Below are 9,734 nucleotides of genomic sequence, written 5' to 3' on the forward strand. Positions count from 1 at the left end.
CTCTTGCTGGGCAGCTTGCTCTCCAGACAACTCCCTTGACCTTTTCCACAGCCCTAGCCTTCATAACTCCCCAACCCCAGCCCTGACCCCAAGATTCCAGGTCCTAACTCTGGGCTCTGCCATGGCCTGTCTGAAATCAGGTGTCCTGAATGAAATACAAAGTCAGTCAAGAGTTAGGTCGCTTCCCTCACCACTGACAGATATGTGACACTTCAACCAACTAATTCAAACTCAGAAGATCAGGCGGCATGGTAGGATCGAAAGAGCCTGGGACTGGACTCGGAAGATCTGAGCAGTGGCTGCTAGTGTCTAATAAAGGAGTCTGGCACCTGTTGGAATCTCAGTCTCCTCATATTTAACTAGAAGACAGTCAAGCTGCTATTCAAATATTGATTAAAGTGGTTTTCCTGATAACCTCATAAGGCTACAAAGGAAATTTCCTATGGAATGTAAGAGAGAGTCAAAAGGGGAGGCAAACTAAAATCTTTATGTTGTGATATTGAGTATGTTTTGTTTAAAATGTGTCATGACTCAGAAATAGCTTTGTACTGCTCAGCAAAGCCTGGCCATAAAAGAGCTGTGACTCCTAAATATTAGTGATGTTGACTCCTTGAGCAAGACAAACAATCATGTCCTTGGACGTGTCCGCTCCACCGCCACACTCCTGCAGAGTGAATCTTAGAAATGCAAAGAAGCTGCTGGGTTTGATGCAACAGCTACGGGCAGAGGAATCAGCGAAAACTGGCACTGATATTGGAGGGTGGGAGCAAGGTAATGGGGGCAGGGAAGTGACAGGCTGCCCTTGGTGTCAAATCCAAACTGTGGGGTGACGCTCTGAGTCCTTTAGATATAGGAGGTATATCTATATCTGTATCTATCTATATCTGTATCTGTCTATATCTATCTATGTCTATGTCTGCATCTGTGTCTGTGTGTAGCCCTAAATCTATATCTATATCTATATCTATCTCTATCTCTATCTACATCTACATCTATTATCTATCTATTATCTATCTATCTATCTATCTATCTATCATCTATCTCTGTGTCTTTGTCTGCATCCGTGTCTGTGTCTAGCCCTAAATTGAAATCTATATCTACATATCTATCTATCTATCTATCTATCTATCTATCATCTACCTATCTATTATCTATCTATCTATTATCTATCTATCTATCTATCTATCTATCTATCTATCTATCTATCATCTATCTATCTATATCTATCCATGCAGCTATACCCAGGAACTGTTAGCACCTTATTCATTAGCAACCACATCAACTGGGGGCTGGGGGATACCAGAACTCTGAGGGGACCCTGTTCTGGAATCAGAGGTGTGAGAGAAGAGGATAGGTAGGCAGATGATGCTGCTCTGCTTTTAAAATTATCTATGTTGAACAGACTTGCTTTTCATTTTTAATAACCTCATGTTAAGAGTGTCTGGTTCTTAGAGTGAGCTGGAATAAGCTATCTTCAAAACTTCTCCCCACCATTTAGCAGGCATTTTGAAATAGTTTTTCTGCTTACTGATCAGAATAGTGTCAAAGAACAAATGAGAGTATGTGAAAATGCTACTGCACCATTGACATCCATGAGAGTATGATGGTGCATATTTCTGTATATTTATGTGTGCCAAGTAATAGCAAAACAGTTAAGAGGCTATTGGGGGAAACTTGTGCATAATTTCTTGGGAAAAAAGTTTTCCTGAATTTTAAAAGGATAATTTTATTTTCTTGCAGTGGGTTGTTTTGCCCAATGCCAAAAACAAGTATGTGACAGTGTCCCAGCAGGGAAAAGCCACTCTGCCTCAGGCTGTTTTGTCCTAACATGTAGCCACAAATATTTCTCATATTGTAAATACCCCTTGTAGAATTCAGATCACGTAACCTTTTAGTTTTGAAATATTGCCATTTGTGTGAACTTCTGATAATCTTTGAATGTCAGATTTTGTCCTGGCCTTGCAAATTTTTTATCCCCCTTTTTTAAAAAGACCGTCATTTAGGAGACAAGAACTCAGCCTAGGGATGCTGGTTAGCCAGTGACTAAATACTCCAGGACGCCAACATAAACCTCAACCAACAGTGGGCCTCTGCTGATGTTAGGCAGCTTCTGGCTCTTCGCATTTACTGAAGGTCAGACTCCAAAAGGAATTTCTTTCACTCTTCTTTTTCTTTCCTTGTGTATATATACTGATGGACGAAAGAACTTAGCACAGGGCCTGGGTCATAGTAAATGCTTAACAAAAGCTACCTGTTAAGTCTGTCTCTTGTTTATTACAGGCATTGGCATCCTTTTAACAGTGAAGTACTGTATCTGTGAAAGTATTACAGAATGGTAGGAAAATAAACTTTGGCTGTATATCCAAGGCTTAGAAGAAATTAAGACGGGACAGAAGGAACTCAGGTTGCTGCCATCTGAGAGCAGAAGGGAAAGAAGAGGAACATTTCCCAGCTCTTCCCCATCCTGCTTGGGTTTGGTTTGGCTTGGTTTCCTTTGCAATCTCCATTTGCCCCAGCAGGCATTTAAGCCCTCTTGAGTCCTAAGACACACAGTAATGGGATTAAAGCACATGACATATGAAAGAAAAGGGCAAAATAATTTTAGATTTGGTACCAGGGCAAGGATTGGGGCATTTCAGAATTTCTTTTTAAAGCTCTTAGAGATAGAGATTTTGTGTGAGAGAAGCAACTGCTCTTCGTTGGATTTTAGCTACAGAAGTGGTAGGCAGAGTCACTCCCACAAGAACAGCACAATGCAATGGGAAATGCTCACTACAATTACCTTTCAGAGAGCACTAAAGTAGTTTCTTGATGCCCCCCTCCACACTGAGAGTGAGGTGCCAGAGGGCAGATTGCTGGCTGGTGGCACAAGGAGTCATGGGAAGGTCATGGGCTTTGGGGTGGGACATACCCGGCTTCAAATCCACTTATAAACTGTGTGATGTTTGACAAGTTAATGTCTCAGAAATTCAGTTTTATAGCCCCGAGCCAAAAATAAAAACACCTTCCTTGCCTGGTTGTTATGAGAATTCTTTGAGATAAGGTACACAAAACCTCTACAGATAGGCACCAACCAGTGCCATTTTCCTGGACAAATTCATGATTTAGGGAAAGCAGTCTTTTGCCTTTTAAAAAGACCTACAATAAGCTAAACAGACTTAAATATGTTTACAGAGCCATGTAACCAGCTTAATTTACATAAAATAGAAACATTTCTCAGATACATAGCTGGATACTGAAAACTTCAGAATTGTCCTGGCCAAACCCAGAGGAAACCAAATATAGGGTAGGGTTTTTTTTTTTCTTTTTCATCATGAAATTAGGAAATGGAGAACAGAAGCCTGTCCATTCTGGTAATAATGTTTGGTAATTCAAGGAAAATAAGACTTCCATTTTGCATTTAGTTCCCGTTTGATACATTTTTGTAGCAGTAGATTTTGGGGAGTTTTAGAATTGTTGTCCAAGACCAGCAATTCATTTTTCCAGAGGTTTCATGGAATCAGGTAATGTCAAAACAGAGAAAACTCAGAAATAAGATGAGAAGGTTATTTCGAAGCAAAGTAGTGGTGGGATGAATCCCACCCCCCACCCCGACCCACTCCCAAGACTCAGCTGGTAGTAATCGTAGTAATAATTATGATGATAATAGTGAGAATAACAACAGTTAACATTACTGGAGAAGTTACTGTGCAAGAAGGAATGTGTTAGGTGCATTTCCTATATTTTCTTTTATCTTTCTTTTTTGCCACAACTACACTTTTATTTATTTATTTTATTATACTTTAAGTTCTGGGGTACATGTGCAGAACTTGCAGTTTTGTTACATAGGTATACTTCAGACAAGAATCTTGCTCTGTCGCCCAGGCTGGAGCATAGTGGCTCGATCTCGGCTCACTGCATCCTCTGCCACCCCGATTCAAGTGATTCTCCTGCCTTAGCCTCCTGAGTAGCTGGGACTACAGGCACCCACCCACATTTGGCTAATTTTTGTATTTTTAGTAGAAACAGGGACCTTGCCATGTTGGCCAGGCTGGTCTTGAACTCCTGACCTCAAATGATCTGCCCGCCTCAGCCTCCCAAAGTGCTGGAATTACAGGTGTGAGCCACCGCACCTGGCCCATTTCCTATATTTTTTCATTTACTCTCCCTAACAAATCTAAGTACTATTTTTAATCCCTGTTCTAAAGTTGGGGAAACCAAAGCATGCTTAAAAACATTATTAATTAACTAGTGAGAGGCAGATCATGAGGCCTAAGTTTCCAGTCCCTTGTGAGAAGCAGGCACCTAGTGTCTCTGAGATGCACCCGTGTGAGCCTTCTATGAATAACCTTTTTTAGAATTAATATGAATTTGCTAATTATTTCTACCATTGCAAATTATTTTCCCAACCCACATTGCTGGAATATTCTTTTAGGTTAGGGTTTTTAAACCTTGACCCAATTGACATTTTGGAATTGATCAATTTTTGTTGTATGGCCTGTATTGTATTGCCTGGGTTCAGGCTCCGCTGTTACCAGCCTCAGCACCACACTTCCCTTGTTGGTGTCCCACAGGCCTATTCATCCCTTTGTGGCCCTCTCCTCTTCAGCCGGATGGAAGGTGCCCTCTGCTCTCTGCCAAGCCCTGACTGATTACAATACTAAACACAGCAACAGTTTGTTTAGAAATAATGTCTGTGCCTGCCTCTTTAAATTACAGACCCAAGCTCTGTTCCAAAGCCATATTTTTCCTCCCTCTTAAATGAGCAGATGAAGTTTCCGACAGGTTGGCTCTGGGCCACATCAGATGAAGACATGCAGCCTCCTGTTTAGTCTTCTGGATTGATCATGGTAAAGCAGCACTGGCCTTTGGGAAGAACAGCCTTCCTGTTCAGGAAAAATCCACGTTTGCATCTGTCCGCTCTTTTTTGCTTATGAAATCTCATTTGCCTTCCTCTGCAGAGAAGCACAGGTGAGAAAAATTGACCTCTTTGTAATTTGGAGCCAAACCATTCAGAACGTATAAATCATTCATTAAAATGGAAATAATTTACATTTCTTGATTGGCCTGTAGCAGTTTGAAGCAAATTAAGTTGCTATTAAGCAGCTGTCTTGGAGGTTTGTGCCAGGGCTCTGAGGCTCCCTCTGTCCCTCTGAGAATGTAAAGGACTTCCTTGAGTACCAGGGCCAGGCTACATCCAGCCTCACTCACTAGAGCATCTCAGGGAGAAGTACTGGGGAGCATGAAAAAAGGCCAACTCTATTGATGGTAAAGGCAGCACATAATAAATATTCACTTTCGTCTTCCTTCCTTCCCTCTCTATCTTCCTTAATTTGAAAGGTAAAGAACAGGGCTAGGGGAAAGGAACTCTCAAAAGAAGAGAGAAACATTATAGATCTGGGAGACTGGAGGTGAAGTGGTGGGGTTTGTGGAGTCTCTGTAGCTCCTTTGGCTTTTGGAACTTTGGCTGCAGACTTTTTGGCAGTGTTTGGGTTCTGGGTGCCTTTGAGTGCACCCTTCCCCTATCTCCCCCTTCTCATGTCTGTTTAGCTGTGTGGAGGTAGTGAGGTGGTGGTTACCACCTGGTGGAAAAGAAGCAGAAGCTGCTGTGAAGCTCAAGGGAAATCATTTCTTCCTTTCTGCTAAGACAGATCATGAGTGCAGGGAGGGAAGCTGCACCCAAGGGCGCTGTCTACTGGCTGGAGCTGGGCCGTTCCTCTCAGGGGGTGAGGAAAGACAGAGGAGGCCCACATCAGGCTTCATAAACAAGGAGCGTCTGAGTTCCTGAGAGTACGAAAGGCACATGGGAGGTTGGAACCTCAACCTTAGCAAGGTATTGCATATTCTAAAAAAATCCTTGATATCCCCACATCCCAAGTGGGTGTATTGATGACTGAATAAATACTAAAGAAAGACTATAGGACTAAAATATCTTAAGTGCTACTTAATCAAAAAATGGAAAACACTTTAAAGTATTTGGGGAGATGAAGGAGAGAATTTAATAATCCATTGTCTTAGTCCTTTTGGGCTGCTAAAACAAAATACTATGGACTGGGTGGCTTATAAACAACAGAAATTTATTTCTGACAATTCTAGGCACTGAGAAGTCCAAGATCAAAGCACCAGTAGACTCGGTGTCTGGTGAGTGCCTGTGTTCCCAAACACAGTGCCTCTTTGCCATGTCCTCACTCAGTGGAAAGGTGAGGGTCTCTCTGGGGCCTCTTTTATGAGGTCACTAATCCCAATCATGAGGGCTCTGCCTTTATGATCTAATCACCACCCCAAAGGCCCCATGTCTTAATGGGATCACACTGGGGGTTAGGATTTCAAAATCTAAATTTTAGGGGGACCAAAACATTCAGACCATAGGATTCATTTAGAAACTCTTTCATTTACTTAAATGTGACCTATAGGATACTTTCTATTGGCACATCAGCCACTTTCTTTAGCACTTTACAGAAGTCCACTCTCCTGGGGTACAGAAGTTCCAGCACCTGGCCGGGTGCCGTGGCTCATGCCTGTAATCCCAGCACTTTGACAGGCCGAGGCAGGCAGATCACTTGAGGTCGGGAGTTCAAGGCCAGCCCAGCCAACATGGTGAAACACCTTCTCTACAAAAAAAAAAAAGCCAAAAAAACAAACAACAACAACAAAAATTAGCCGGGTGTGGTAGCACACACCTATAATCCCAGCTACTCAGGAGGCTGAGGCACGAGAATAGCTTGAACCCAGGAGGCAGAGGTTGCAGTGAGCCAAGATGGCGCCACTGTACTCCAGCCTGCATGATAGAGAGGGACTCTGTCTCCAAAAAAAAAAAAAAAAATAGAAGTTACAGCATTGGGAGCTTAACCATTTCATTATCTTCAATAATGTTTGATTAATGAGCATTTTCATATACATATAAATATATACATTCATTTTGATTTTAAGATTCAGTAAAATTCATTTGAATTTACAACAACCTTATGATAACATATATGGCAAGTATGTTATCTCCATGAGGAAATTGGTGCTTCAAGAAATTAATGTCTTGCTCTGAATCATACAGCTAATAAGTGCCAGAAGCCGGCTCCTCTGCCAGTGTTTGGTCCTGTGCACTTCCCCCCATTGTGTACTATTTCCCCTGAAAATGGGAGAATATGTCTGTTTCTAAGGACCTTGTGCAATCAGAATTATCTTTGAAAAGTGGGGTTTGGAGGCAGGAGCCATTGAACAATATTTGAGTCTGACACAGAAACTACAGAAACTACCCTATTTTAGCAGAAATCTCAAAGTTTCTCTTATTAGCTGAAATTTTCTGAATCCAGAGAATTGTTGCATCTCTTTATGAGCTTGAGAGTCATAGGGAACGTATGATTATCATTATTTTATCAATGAAAAACCCGAGGCTCAGACAAATTAAGTAATGTGTAGTGATAAATTTGGCATTGTCCAAAGAGAGGGCTGGACTTGGCCCTCAGCTTCTGGAAGGTAATCTACATCATAGGAAGGAGAGTATTTGGGGAGGGGTCTGCCCATGCCTGACAGTCTGAGGCTGGTCATACCAAAAGGACCAACCGTGTGATTTTAGGGTTAAGCCTTCGGAGCAGTTAACCTGGAGGTTGAGAGTCAACTATGCAGGCAGTCAATCCATGAGGCAATCAGTCACGCCTACCTAATGAAGCCCTAGTAAAAACTCTGCCCATGGAGACTTGGGTCAGCTTCTCTGGTTGGCAGTACTCCATGTATGTTGTCATACATCAATGCTGAGAAGGTAACATGTTCTGGGGACAGTAGAAGCTTCACAGGTGCAGCCCTTTGTATGCTTTCGTTATAATAAACCATAACCTCATGACTATAACAAACAGCCTTCAGTAAGCATCCTTTTAGTGAATTATCAAATGTGAGGGTGATTTGGGGAACCTCTTGACCTTGCTGTTGGTGTCAGAAGCGTGGGAGATTTTGTGTTGACTTTCCCTTTTAGCTTTGTAGTTGGGCTGTAACTCCTTGCAGTTGGTGTCAGAAAGTCTTGAGTGGACTTGGCAGTCTGAAGGACCATGTCCTCCAACTTTGCAGTTTGGCTAACTGTAAGTAAGTCACTTGTTCACAATCACCAGAGCCTGAGCCAAGAATAGAACTCATATGATTGTAACACAAATACAGGTAAGTACATTCGTAACACAAAATGCTCTCACTAGCCATGTCCCAACCAGTGCTCCAACCTGCTGGAGCATCTCTCAGTGGAAACAATGGCAAACAGAGCATCTGGAAAGTGGGATGCCCACGGTGGGAGGAAATACGGAGGGAGCCACCAGTGGGATGAAGCAGCAGGACCAGGTGGGAGTAACTGGGAGGTCTTGGGATTGGATCAGTTGCACGTGGCGGAAGGGAGATCTGTAACCTTTATACATCTTCAGGGAAGCCCTCAGCTCTACTGAGGTAATGCTTCCATCCATCAAAAGCACAGGTGATGAGGCTCTCTCTAGCATTTCATCCAAGAGCTCTTGGGCTGACGTATGGCAGTCCAAGACTTCAGCTTGGATTCAGTCCCATTTCCGTAGGTTTCTGGCCTATGCCAACCCAGTAGGATGAGCTAAGAGATTACAAGATCACACCTACCTTTGCTCCACAGATCTGAAATCGTTGTTTTCCTCTTGAAATTTCAAAATTCCAGGAAAAGGAGTACAGCTGTAAAAATAATAGAGTGCTCACCTTGAAGCTGATGGCAGATGTATTATAACACAATGAAGCAATCACCCAACACGTTTCATATTGCAAAGTGCCCAGGAGCACCGTGAGGATTTGTGTTCAGTCACGCCATCCGTTCTCTTCAAAGAGAACAACAGAAGCAATCTTAATCCTCCGTAAAATCTGCTATAATGTTCTGTTTGACTTTAAAGCTTTTTCATAACTGTCAGTTTAACTGTTTCAACTAACTTGAAGAGTCAATTTAGTCCAGCAGACTGGCTCTATGAAAAGCAATTGAAATTTGTTATTTGGGTACATTATCAGGTCAAGGGCATCTTGAAACTATCAAGTTGGCTGTGTATATAGTTAGGGGGCTTGGGGAAAACATGGAGGAAAGTAGATAATTAGGCACCCACTATATACCAGGTACTTTTTCTACTTCATTTAATCTGCACAACATACTGTATAATCCCCATTTTATAGATGACAAAACTGAGGCTCAGGGAGATTAAGTAATTCTCTCAAGGTTATAAAAATGGCAGAGACAGCAGTGAAACCCAGACCTTTCTGGTACCAAGTCTCTCTCTATATATATCTTTTTTTGCAGGTCAATAATTTATTAAAGCAAGAAGTTGAAACTTTTGCATTCTGCAGTAAAGATCAGGGTATCACTGAAAGACAGTGGAAACCAGGATAAAAGAGTTTTTACACCTCAGAGATTAAATTTCACCAATATTTTCCCCAATATTTTTTAAATTAAGAGTCTGTTCCCAAGGGACATCTTGTCTGTGCATTTCTTCACTGCCATCTTGGCGGCAATAGCTTCCAGAGGTGCATTAAGATTGGCAAGTTGTAACTTGAACAGAGGCTCCTGAGTGAATAAGAAGCCTGTGATTTTAGTAGCAAGGGCTGGACAGAGCACTGCATTGGCCTCCTAGCAGCAAAAGGCCAGAATGAGTAGTAGGAGGCACACTGACGGCCTCGTGGCATCTTATTTTGCTTTGTCTGCTACCAAGCCTTGATCTTCCCAGTATTCCACATTATCTACCTGTTAGAAATATAATTCAGAGGCCAGATGCGGTGGCTTA

Source organism: Pongo abelii, chromosome 3 (genome assembly GCF_028885655.2).
Source record: "Pongo abelii isolate AG06213 chromosome 3, NHGRI_mPonAbe1-v2.0_pri, whole genome shotgun sequence".
NCBI classification, from domain to species: Eukaryota; Metazoa; Chordata; class Mammalia; order Primates; family Hominidae; genus Pongo; species Pongo abelii.